This window comes from Piliocolobus tephrosceles, chromosome 1, assembly GCF_002776525.5.
Source record: "Piliocolobus tephrosceles isolate RC106 chromosome 1, ASM277652v3, whole genome shotgun sequence".
Classification (NCBI taxonomy): domain Eukaryota; kingdom Metazoa; phylum Chordata; class Mammalia; order Primates; family Cercopithecidae; genus Piliocolobus; species Piliocolobus tephrosceles.
In genome coordinates, this window is record NC_045434.1 from 207,079,757 (window position 1) to 207,091,960 (window position 12,204).

Here is a 12,204-nt window from a genome sequence, read left to right on the forward strand (position 1 = left end):
TCCCCAGAGAAGCAATGACTACTGAAAATACATTTGCATTTAGGATGAGTGATCTAGGCCGAGGAGGAGAAGGGAAATTGGTAGTCATCTCACAGCCGTGCTCTGCTACTCATTAACATGAGGCTTTGGGCAGATGAAGGAACCTCTCTGGGCATGAGTGTCTGTGTCTCTAGCATAGGAATGGCAGTGGTGGCTGCTCTTCCCAGCAGGGGCCTCCAGGGTCCAGGTGGGGTGACTCGGACCAGTGACTGTTCCTCAGCTGACTCTATGTGGGTGAAAACCTGATAAATGGCTATCCACCTCCCCAAGAAGGGCTGTGTTAATTTCATGTTGCTTCCCCCAGCCACTTCTGATGTAGCAAACTGCCACCAACTTAGTGGCTTCAAGCAACACAAAGGTATTCTCTTGTCGTTCTGGAGGTCAGAGGTCTACAATAAAGGTGACCAAGGACTGTGTTCCTTCTGGAGGCTTCAGGGAAAAAATTCATTTCCTTCCCTCTTCCAGCTTCTAGAGGCCACCTGCCCTTGTTGACTGCTGGAACCTTCTTCCACCTTCAAAGCACATCCCCCCGGCTTCTGCTTTGGTCACCACACCTCCTTCTCTGACTCCGGCCTGCCTGCCTCCTCCTTATAAGAACTCTTGGGGGGCCGGGTACGGTGGCTCACGCCTGGAATCCCAGCACTTTGGGAGACCGAGGCTGGCAGATCACCTGGTCAGGAGATCACGAACATCCTGGCTAACACGGTGAAACCCCATCTCTACTAAAAATACAAAAAATTAGCTGGGCGTGGTGTCATGTGTCTGTAATCTCATCTGCTGGGGACGCTGAGGCAAGAGAATTGCTTGAACCCAGGAGGTGGAGGTCGCAGTGAGCTGAGATAACACGACTGCACTCCAGCTTCGTGACAGAGTGAGACTCTGTCTCAGAAAAACAAACAAACAAACAAAAAAACCAATAACAACAACAAAAAACTCTTGGCACTACCTCATGCTCACTTGGATAACCCGGGATCGTGTTCCTGTCTCAAGAGCCTTAATTTAATCACACCTTTTACCATATAATGTAAATAGTCACAGATTCTAAGATTAGGATGTAGATCTTTTGGGGGTGGGGTAGGGGGCATTATTTAACCTACCACAAGGGCCACAGGCACAATCCTGCATAATTTAAAGGGAATTAACTGGCTTTTCCTGGACTGTCTCCCAGGATAAGATTCCCTGCCCCGGTATCTGGCAGCAGGGCTCTTGCAGCTTCAGGTGGATCTAGACAATGTGTGTCAGGTTCCAAATTGGGAGGGGTACACATTTTGTCAGAGGGCCTTCCGTTTTTAAAAGCATGCATCTTCACATCGTGCTCCGAACAGCTAACACGCATCAAATGCTTCCTCTGAGCCTGGATGACCTCATGTCATCACGAAGCAGCCACCACTGCCAATCCCATGCTAGAGTCACAGACACTCGGGCCCAGAGAGGTTCCTTAACCTGCCCAAAGCCTCATGTTAATAAGCAGCACAGCACGGCTGTGAGACAGAGAGTGAGTCCAGAGTCCAGCCTCTCAACCCCTCTAAAATCCTGTCTCTCACCTGCCCCCAAGCCCTGCTCTAAAAGGAGTTTTTCATCTACACACCAGTTCCATGAACAAAGCACTCCTTTATCTAAGGTCAGAAGCAGAGGTTTGCTTTGAGAGAGAGAGGGAAGGGGACGAGGGGTTGTCCCAGGCCATCAGTAGCAAAGACAAACGCCACTGTCTTAAGTAACGTGCCTTGGAAGACAGGGGTCAAGGCTGAATGCTGGGAAGCCCTCTCTGCCACCTTGGGTCAGCCCCTGCAATCCAGGGCCCGTGGGGCTGCCTGAAGCCTGATGTCCAGGAATTCTCTGCCCTCTCCGGGCTCCACAGACGAATCTCAACCCACAGGCCTGGAGCCCTGCCCTGGTACCAGCCACTGAGCTGGACATTTTGCACGTCATCTTTGTAAATGGAATCATCCCAGCACTCCCTGGCTGCTGTCTCGTCCCTGCTGTAAGAGGAGGGAAGGGAGTGGAGATCACAGGCTCATAACCAGCACTGTGCAGATTCAAACCCAGATCATCCTCCTGAAAGCCCCATGGTGAGTGTTCCCTCAGGCCAGGAGCTACACCAGCACCATCTCTACCCTCTGGGGTGTTTAGATCCAAACGATGAGCTAAGGAATTGTAACTCCACAGGTTTAGGCATTGGAATGGAGGCAGCCAGAGCAGTGAAGGCCAGCAAGGGTCAAGACTGCTTCCTGAGCCTGGAGAAACTTCCAGGCTGAACAACCAGCACAATAACAATAGTAATGACAATGGCTGGGCATGGTAGCTCATGTCTGTAATCCCAGCACTTTGGGAGGCCGAGATGGGTGGATCACCTGAGGTCAGGAGTTCAAGACTAGCCTGGCCAACATGGTGAAATCCTGTCTCTACTAAAAAAAAAAAAAAAAATAGAAAAATTAGCCGGGTGTGGTGAAGGGTGCGTGTAATCCCAGTTACTCGGGAGGCTGAGGTGGGAGAATCACGTGACCTGGGAGGCGGAGGTTGCAGTGAACCTAGATCACGCCACTGTACTCCAGCCTGGGTAACACTGCGAGATTCTGTCTCCAAAAATATATATAATGACCAAATATCAGCCGCTATTTCCTGAGTGCCCCCTATGAGCTGGGCATGGATGGTTGGATGGTACTGCAGTGAGGGTGGGCTCTGGAGGGGCAGAGCAAAGCTGCTGACCTCTGGCTGCTGGCTGTCTCCAGACACCCATTCAACAAACATCATCTTTGTAAATGGAATCATCCCAACACTCCCTGGCTGTGCTCTCCACGCTGTAAGAGGCAGGAAGAGAGCTGAGGTCACGGGCAGTGATGTAGAAGTCACCCAGGTCCTGGGGGACACGGCAATGGCATCTCGGGGCAATAACCCAGTGCCAGGTCCCCCACAGGTATGCCCTCTGTTTACAAAAGCCTAACACCAAATAGGAATGTCCCAAACAGGTAAACTGAGGAATGATTCTTGTTATCAGAAAAGAAGTCAGTGCAGGCACCCTTCAAGTAGAATGCTATTGTCTTTCTGGAGTGTAAAGCTATCCAAGCCTATTGCACACGTGATTCCCAACAAGGGCTTTTGGAGGCCCCGGGGTATGGCCATGCTGGGCTGGGTGAGCTGGGCTGCCCAGGGTTACCTTGCTGAGCACTCAGGTGATGTGGTGGCCATGCCATGTGCTTGCCTACCAGGCAAGGCCTCTTCCTTGCAGGTTCGGAGGCTGGGCGTGGTCAGGCCTAGCCAATCAGTTCTTCTGTGTTCTGCGGGGGTGGGGCTATGGCCCAGGCAGAACCAGTGAGGCTCAGTTCTTTGCTTTGGGGGAAACCCTGAGACTTCCTTGCCCCTCTGCATTTGCAGGAAGGACGGGATGCAGCCTGGAGCTGCTGGTGGCCATCTTGTCATCGCAAGGGGAAAGGCTGCCTGAGGAGGGGACCAGCAGGGAGCTAACGCGAGCCGAGGTGGAGATTGAGAGAAACTCCAGAGGGTACCACTGGACCCAGAAATCCAGCTGGACCTAGCAATGTTTCTGTTGTATGAACCAAAAACACTCTTACACCTAATAAAAATTTTTAAATGAAATAAGTGACTAAAACAGTAACACACATACACACACACATCCCTTTTCTGAGGTCAGCTTGGTGCCAATAGCATGAGCAGCTAATGCCACCTGTGCCCATGCATCCTCTCAGCTTGCACAGTCAGGTCGCTCACACCTGCAAAATGGGGGCTCGGGCATGGGGGCTGATAGTCAGGGTCTGAGGGTTTTATCAGAGCTCTTTCCTCGGCCGGGGTGTTTTGAGGATGGCTGCTAAGATCACTCACTGAGAGAGGGCTATGGCCTCAGCAGTGAGGGAAGAAGGACAGAGTCCCAGGGCTGCAAGTTGGAAAACATCTAGGCCACTGCCCTAGAAGACGCCACCCCATAGAGAGGGTCATAAATCACCACGGTGGGAATGCCTCTGGGCTGTTAGCAGGAAATAGAGGGTGGAAGAACCAGGCCTGCCCTTGAAAACGTTATGGTCAAGGTTATGATCCACGTCCAGCAGACAGATACAGGAGAAAAGGAAGGAAGCAGAGATGGATTGACGGAGCAGGCAGACAGCCCCTGGGGCTCCATCTCCTCCCCATGGGCCGCGCATGGTGCTAGGACCTACAGACATCACCAGCCTCTGCCCTCTGCCTCCTGCATGCCCAAGATGGGCAAAGAGAGAAGAAGCCGCAGTGAGACCACATGCTAGGGGCCAAGGGCAGGAAGGAACAGAGAGGTATGGACAGCACAGATGAGGGAAAAGCGAGCAGAAGTGCAGGGGACCCGCGGAAATGCAGGGGAGGAAGAGATGAGGGCAGAGTGGTGGGAACAGGGTGAATTAAGATCCAGTTCCCTAGGAGGCATGGGTGGGGGGTGGGGATCCGACTTGGGGAGAGGTGGATCGGGGGTTGGGGGATAGGGGTGCTGTGTTGGAAGGAGGGTGACTGACTGGGGCTGCACACTCCCACTGGATAGCTGTGGCCTCTCTGGTCAAACAGCTCAGCCTCTGTTGTCCTGCAGCTGCTGGAGGGGCTGGCCCAGTGCAGGGTTTGTGTAGAGACTCCCCTCCAGTGGGGTTGCCAGGACACATGCTAGCCACCTCGCATTCCTCCCAGTGGTTTCCCCAAGCACAAAGGGGAGGAGGCACACAAGGAAGCCGGCCCGCTTCAGGATGGTCCCCCACTTTCTGCTTGGTCTGGACCAACCCCACACCTCACCGGGATACGGACTGCAAAGGCCTCCCCGGTGGTCTCCCTGCCCCTTGGCCTGCCGCCTCTCCGCTGCTCTCAGAGAGGTCCTTCCAAAAGGCAAATGTGACCATCCCACCCTCAGGCAAGATCCCTCCGTGGCTCCCTATGCCCCCCCAGGATACAGCCCTGCTCATAAGGCTCTTCGTGGTCCTAGTGCCTGCCACTCCCCTCAGGCCTGGGTTAATTTCCATGCACAATCTCATTTAATCCTCCCCACCACTCAGTACACAACCCCATTCTACAGATGTCTTAAGTGAGGCTGGGAGAGGCTAAGTAAACTTTGCCCATTTCCCGCGTCGGCAGAGTCACCATTTTCTTCATCTGGGGTCAAAACCAAGGTCATCTATGACCCCTGGCTCTCCCTCAATCAGAGTCAAGTCACAAACATCCATTAGTCACAAATGCCCATCTCTTCCCCCTTTTCTGTTTTCACTGCTGCCATTCTGGGGTAGACTCTCATTCCTCACCGTACCTACCGAGCTTCCTTCCCCATCTTTCCTGTCCATCCAATTCACCCAGCATACTGCTGCCATTTTGATACTCCTGGAATAGCCATTTTCTATTTGATTACTCCCTGTTTAAGAACAGTCAATGGCTCCCCAGTGCCAAAGAATCAAAGACCAGACTGCCTCACGCCCTTTACCCCCAACCTGGGGGGTCTGGGAAAATAAGTAGGGAGGCTTCCCAGGGTGCCTTCCTAAGCCTCTCAAGAGACTCCCGCCTCTCTCTACTGGCTGAGTGGGACGAGGGGGCAGTGTCCCTCCCTTGGGCTCAGGGCACTGGACGGCGGGACTGGATTCCAGCTATTGGGGCCCTCATTGCTGCCATGGACTCGGCCTCCCTGACCTGCAGAGTCCTGGCTTGGGGTTCTAATGGGGTAGACATGGTTCTTTCCACCTGGAGATCTCTGGGGGCCTTTAAAGGGACGACAGCATGGATAATGGGAGGATGGCCACAGGCTGCAGCATTCCATGTGTAAGCTTGAACTCAAAGCTGACTTCTGCACAGCTGTGGTACCCACGGATGGGTACGTGAAAATGACGCTCAGTTCAGCCAGTGAAAAGAGATTCAAGCGGTCTTCCCAGACTACAGAGTTCAAGTTCGCAGGCTGGCAAAATTCCTCCCATCTTTTGTAGACCACCTGTCACAGCACTTAGGAAGCACAAGGTTAAGAATGTTCCTTTTGTCAGCCATTGTAACCAACCTCACCTATAGACATGACCAAGAAAAAAAAAATCAGAAACATAAGCCATAACTGTGCATTACACTGAAAATCTGAAATTAATATCCTAGTAAATGAACAAGAGACTACTTATTATAAGGGGATTTCCCCGCTTCCAAGAAGTCTTGGGCCTCAGTTTTCCCACTTGTACAGTAAGAACTTGGGTAGGACTATATTATCCCAACATTTCTTCCTGCACTGAAATTCTCAGGTTTCATGAGTTAGTCCCAGTTACAGAAGGCTGCCTAGGTCACAAGGATAGCAAGTTTTGGAGGGTTCTTTGGAGAAAAGAAAAAATATCACAACTGATAGAATGAATACAGTTCTGGGCAATGTGGCAGTAACCTTCCGCATGGGGTAGGAATAGAACGGATTTGACAAAATGAACAGATGTCTTTTCCTATGGCGGGCTCAGGACTCCTAAGTTTTGAGCATTTCCCAAGCATTACTTCACTGGTTAGGAGGCTTACAGGAAATCTGTGTATATGCACAGAACAAAGTCTGGACCATTACGCACACTGGGAACAGTAGGTATCTTTGGGCTGTGGGGGTCAGATGGGGGTGGGGCAGGCAGGACATTTCTGCCTTCACGTACTTCTTTTTTTTTTTTTTTTGAGACGGAGTCTCGCTTTGTCGCCCAGGCTGGAGTGCAGTTGCGCAATCTCGGCTCACTGCAACCTCCGCCTCCCGGGTTCACGCCATTCTCCTGCCTCAGCCTCCTGAACAGCTGGGACTACAGGCACCCGCCACCAAGCCCAGCTAATTTTTTTGTATTTTTAGTAGAGACGGGGTTTCACTGTGTTCGTCAGGATGGTCTTGATCTCCTGACCTCGTGATCCACCCGCCTCGGCCTCCCAAAGTGCTGGGATTATAGGCGTGAGCCACCGCGCCAGGCCGCCTTCATGTACTTCTACCCAAGGTTTTTTTACCCTGGCTCCACTGACATGCTGGCAGGTAATTCTTTGCTGGGGGTGCTATGCTGTGCAATGGAGGTAGTGTAACGGCATCTCTGGTCTCTACCTACTAGATACCAGTAGCATCTTCCCAGCTGGGGCAACCAAAAATGTCTCCAGACATTGCCACATGTCCCATGGGAGGGCAAGATCACCCCTGCTTGAGAGCTACTACTCTATACTATTGAGTTTTAAAAAATTAAGATAAGCACGTATCTTATGACAGATGGCTTTATTTAACACCTCAGCAAGTGTGGTTGATTTTACCTGTCCAGACGTCTCGAATCCACCTACTTCCTGCTTCTGCCATCACTACCACCTTTGTCTAAGCCACTGTCACCTGGACAATGATATCAGTTTCCAACCTGGTCTCTCCGCGGTTGCCCTGGCCCCAACAAGTCTTTACGCTGCAGCCAAAATGAGTTTCTAGAAGCGTCCTTCAGTCATGTCACTCCTCTGTCTGGCTTCCTACTATCCTGAGAATAAAATTCAAACTCCCCCCTTGCCTTCAAGGTACTCTGCCATGCGGACCTGGATCCAGCCTCTGTCCTCTGTCCTCTGCTAGTCCTTGGCCACTCACAGTGTGGTCCTGCAGTGTTGGCAGCCCTGGGAGCTGGTTAGAAATGCAAGGCCAGGCACGATGGCTCACGCCTATAATCCCAGCACTTTGGAAGGCTGAGGCGGGCAGATCACGAGGTCAAGAGATCAAGACCATCCTGGTCAACATGGTGAAACCCTGTCTCTATTAGAAATACAAAAACTAGCCAGGCGTGGCGGCACACGCCTATAGTCCCGGCTACTCGGGAGGCTGAGGCAGGAGAATCACTTGAACCTGGGAGGCGGAGGTTGCAGTGAACTGAGATCGTGCCACTGCACTCCAGCCTGATGACAAAGTGAGACGCTGTAAAAAAGAAAGAGAAGAGAAGAGAAAAAGAAAAGAAAAGAAAAGGAAAAGCAAGCAAGGGCCCAAAGCAAAGCAGACACTCAGGGCCACCCCAAACCTGCTGGACTGGATCCTGCAGGAGGCATGTGCACCTTCATGTTTGAAATGAGCAGCTGCGGCCCCACTGTCCTCACTGGCTCCTTCTCATCTGTCACTTAAATGTGACCTCCACAGTGAGGCTTTCCAAACCGGACATTTGCAAGTAGTTGCCCACGCAGTTCTCTGTCTTAGCATCTTGCTGGTTTTGGGCATAGCTATGATCACAACATGTAATCATCTTGTTTATGTTATTTGTTGCCTGTTTCTACGTCCATAGCCCATATCCCCGGTTTAGGCTCTACAGAGGCAGACACAGGGCAGATGGCACCAAACACATAGAAGCCATTCAGAAAATAGTATTAGAAGGAATACTACCCATGTATATTGTGCCTTTACTGTGTGGTAGTAAGTTTTCTTTATAAGAATTATCTTCATGCAATCTATAGTTATCTTGTTTATTCTTCATGCAACCTGTAGGTGAGATAGATACTATGTACGAGAATCTCCCTTTAAAAACATGAGGAAATGGAGGCAAAGGGACATAAAGTTTTGCAGCTGGTAATTGGCAGAAAAGGGGTACCTGGGGCTGGGTGGGGAGTGATCTTGCTCCCATAACTGTACCCTTTACCTCTGCATGATACTGCCTTATTTGTAAATCAAGTAGCATATTACGCATGTGAGGGATGCATAACATTGAAAGGAATTTCCTAGTGAATGCTTCTATAAAATAAAGAATTCTGCTGTTGGGGGATATTTATCCCTTGTGTGCTTTTTTGGTAAATGACATCTTGGATTCTGAATATGTTTAAGCAAAGTCCATAGATCCATATGTTCCCAAAGAGTGTTGATTCTACCAGCAGATGTAAAAACAAGCCCAACGGGGAAGATGCTGGGGCTACTCAAGTTTAGAAGCCATTGGCTGGGCGTGGTGGCTCACATCTGTTATCCTAGTAGTTTGAAAGGCTGAGGTGGGAGGATCACTTGAGGTCAGGAGTTTGAGACCAGCCTGGCCAACATGGTGAAACCCCATCTCTACTAAAAATACAAAAATTATTGGGAGGCTGAGACGGGTGGATCACGAGGTCAGGAGATCGAGACCATCCTGGCTAACACGGTGAAACCCCGTCTCTACTAAAAAATACAAAAAACTAGCCGGGCAAGGTGGTGGGTGCCTGTAGTCCCGGCTACTCGGGAGGCTGAGGCAGGAGAATGGCGTGAACCTGGGAGGCGGAGCTTGCAGTGAGCTGAGATCTGGCCACTGCACTCCAGCCCGGGAGACAGAGCGAGACTCCGTCTCAAAAAAAAAAAAAAAAAAAAATTAGCTGGGTGTGGTGGCGGGTGCCTGTAATCCCAGCTACTATGGAGGCTGAGGTAGGAGAATCAGTTGAGCCTAGGAGGTGGAGGTTGCAGTGAGACGAGATCACGCCACTGCACTCCAGCCTGGGTGACAGAGCGAGACTCTGTGCCCCCTACTCCCCCAAAAAAGAAGCAGTGGATATTTCTGTGTCCTCTGTCAGGCTGACCTGCCCTCCTCACAGCCACCAGGTAAATCATCTTTCAGCTTTGGGGATCTAGTACCTTCCTTCTATGGCCCTTCTTGCCTGTCTTCTTTCTTGCTCCAAGCTGCCTTAGGTAGTTATTTCCAGAATTTAATATGCAGGACAACCCATTTAGATAGAACATGGGGCCTCAGTTTTGCCACTGAGGAACCTGAAGCTCAGAGAGGTGAAGTAATTTGCTCAAGGTCACACAGCCAGTTGTTAAGAGACCCAGAGCTTGAACAGTTCAACTCAGAGTGGTCCTGGTATACTGATGACCACATAAGCTGAGGCTTGCTGAGGCTGTGCTAAGAGCTTGCCTGCTTGATCTTACAACAGTCCCGTTGGGCAGGCGCCATGACTATGTCCATTTTACAGATGAGGAGACTGAGGCTCACTGAGGAAGAGTGACACATTCTCAAGGTCATGCAGCCAAGAAGAAAGCGGGGCTTTGACTCCAGAAGGGATGCTCTATTATGTACTGGCATTCTGCTTTCAGCCTGATGCAGTTATTCATTTGTTTATTTATTTATTTATTTGAGACGAAGTTTTGCTTATGTTGCCCAGGTTGGAGTGCAGTGGTGCAATCTCAGCTCACTGCAAGCTCCGCCTCCTGGGTTCAAGCAATTCTCCTGCCTCAGCCTCCCAAGTAGCTGGGATTACAGGCGCCCACCACCACGCCCAGCTAATTTTTGTATTTTTAGTAGAGACCAGGTTTTGCCATGTTAGTCAGGCTGGTCTCGAACTCCTGGCCTCAGATAATCCACCCACTTCAGCCTCCCAAAGTGCTGGGATTACAGGCGTGAGCCACCGCGCCCGGCCGGTCACACGTTTTAAATTTATAAACCAGCCCTCGTGGAGTTTCACGCGGGCAGCCAGACATCACGGTTTGATGGTTCACCTTTTATTTTCGTTTTCAACGCAAAGAAAACAGAGCAGCTTGAGAAACCCATGCTGTGGTTCCCACAACACAGGCAAAACACTAAAGCAAGCATACAAAATAAACAAATGAAAAGGTTGTTTGTTCACCTTCAGCCCCGTCTGGTCGAGTACCTGCTACCATGACCGGAGAGCCAGGGCAGTGGGGTGGGAAGTTCATCGTTTACTTGGATATGACAGTAACCATCAGCCCGAATCTCTTGCAAGGGAGTAGAGCCAGATGGTTAGGAACTGAAGCCTGGGAACAAGGCTTTGAGTTTTTAAAATGAGAGAATCCAAAAGACGGTTTAATTTTAGAGCTTACGAGTCCTTGGACATGGTTCAAAAAGGCTTTTTGCTACACCTGTTGCCACATGCCACCTGGAGGCTATCCTGTCACTTCCTCAAAGGCATGAAGGACAACTTCCCATCCTACTGCAACCTGGAGCCCCACCGAGCTCGGTCACAAACCTAGAGAGGTGTGTGACCTCGCAGATGACAGCAAGTATCAGCTGACAAGTACAAAAGGTTTATCGTATGCTGGGTGCTGTTCTATACACCTTACACCTATTGACTCATTCCATCCTCACTGTAGCCTGTTAAGGCTGGTATTAGCACTCCCATTTTAAAGATGAAGAAACTGAGGCTTGAGGCACTAAGTAACTTGTCTAAGGTCCCACAGTTGGTAGAAGAGGGATGCGAAATCACTCCTGGAACCAGTGCACACAGTCTTCCGGAAGGACAGGCTCTCACTCAGCCAGCAATGGATTCTCCATCCAGTCTGTGGGGGGTCTTCTGTATTGATCCCCATCCCACAAAGCTGATGACAGCGTGGTGCAGTGAACAGAGTCGGGAGTTAAGCAGACCCAAGTTTCAATCCCAGCTCCTCCATTTTCTAGCTGTATGACCTTGGGCGAGGGACCTTTCTGAGCCTCGGTTTTTGCTCTGCGGATAAGAATAGCACCTTGCCTATAGGGTTATTATAAGGATTAAATTAGATAATAATAGCCAACATTTACTAAATGCTCCCCGTGCTAAAGGCTCTGTGAGGGAAGAAGTACGGCCACTGTTTTCATTTTACAGATGAGGAGCTGAGCCTCAGAGAGGTTAGGTCACTTATACAGAGAAACATAGGCAATCACGGAGAAGTGAGGGGCTCTGAGCTCTAGCCCCTAAGAATGCATCCGCTCATATAATTAAACACGGACCCAAAACAACCAGCATAGTGTCTATAACACAATAGCTCCTCAACACACAGCCAAAATCATTATCTGGAGGGCTTCCAGGGAGACAGAACCTGCTCACAGAGTGCCTGCCTGGTTCTGCCCAACGCCCCATGCCTGACGGATGTCTGCAGCCCTGCAAGTGAGTACTGGTCCCTGTTCCCAGCACGGAGGGCCCTGTGATGCCCGGCACATGGCCAGGATCTGCCCGGTGACTGAGGGTGCTTTGTCCATAGCTTAGAGCTGGTCGTGCTGACGATCAGGAGACAGCCCCAGGACCAGACTTTGACCCCAATTAGGTTTATGCTTAAAAACAGACTGATGGTAAATGCTCAACAGTTGCAAAGACTCAACCATCCTGCTAAAGCCAGAAGAGACTTTAGCAATTAGTGTCTGGTGGTGCCCACCGCAGGCTGGGCAACAACACTCAGCACTTGCTGAGCATGGAGACGCACGTGGACCACACCCTAGGTCTGCTGACTCAGTTGCCAGGGCTGGGGCAGAGGTATCTGCCCTTTACTTATTTGTTTACTTA

At 50.7% G+C, this 12,204-nt stretch overlaps 1 protein-coding gene across 2 annotated transcripts in view; it reads right to left on the minus strand.

Annotated features, from left to right (window-relative positions):
• The window catches only part of TMEM51 (transmembrane protein 51), a 72,281-nt gene that overhangs the window by 30,894 nt on the left and 29,183 nt on the right, over positions 1 to 12,204 (minus strand). The gene's annotated exons all lie outside the window — the stretch shown is intronic.